The sequence below is a fragment of the Rhincodon typus genome, chromosome 36 (assembly GCF_021869965.1).
Source record: "Rhincodon typus isolate 14 chromosome 36, sRhiTyp1.1, whole genome shotgun sequence".
Lineage (NCBI taxonomy): Eukaryota > Metazoa > Chordata > Chondrichthyes > Orectolobiformes > Rhincodontidae > Rhincodon > Rhincodon typus.
In genome coordinates this window covers 9517300-9518177 of record NC_063367.1, presented here as the reverse complement: position 1 = coordinate 9518177, position 878 = coordinate 9517300, and positions in this window count along the sequence as shown.

Sequence of the window (878 nt, the reverse complement as noted above, 5' to 3'; positions counted from 1 at the left end):
AGGGATGTGTAGATTAGGTGGGTTATAGGGGGATGGGTCTGGGTGGGGATGCTCTGAGGGTCAGTGTGGACTTGTTGGGCCGAAGGGCCTGTTTCCACACTAGGGATTCTATGATAATATCAAGTAGAATTTTGTGATCAAGTCACAACACCTAGATCTGGCAACAACTGTGCTCACTGTTGTATGAACAGTCATTACTGTTGACTATCATGTTGTCCAAGACTGTCCACACTATTCCTCACCCCTGGGGAGGATTGCTGCCACTACCCACTTTACGTAGGGATCTACAGGACCCACTTATTTTGTCGAGGAAAACCACTTGCTCATATAGTGCCATACAGAACGGAAACAGACTCTGCAGTCCAACCAATCCATGCCAATCATAATCCCATATTAAATCCTGCCTGTGCTTGGACCATATCCCTCCAAACACTTCCTATTCATGTACTTATCCAAATGTCTTTTAAATGTCATAACTGTAGGCGCATCCATTATTTCCTGTGGAAGTTCATTCCACACGCAGACTACTGTATGTGTAAAAAAATTGCGCCTCATGTCTTTTTTAAAACTTTCCACTTCCACCTTAAAAATATGCCCCCAATCTTGAAGTCCCCCACTCCAGGGAAAAGACACCTGCCATTCACCTTACCTGTACCCTTCATTATTTTATAAATCTCGATAAGGTCACCCCTCAGCCTCCTACGCTCCAGTGAAAACAGACCCAGCCTATGCAGCTGCTCCTTATAACTCAAACCCTCCATTCCCAGCACTATCCTGGTAAATCTTTTCTGAACCCTCTCCATCTTAATAATATCCTTCCTATAAGAGGGTGACCAGAACTGGACACAGTACTCCAGAAGAGGCCTCACCAATGTCCT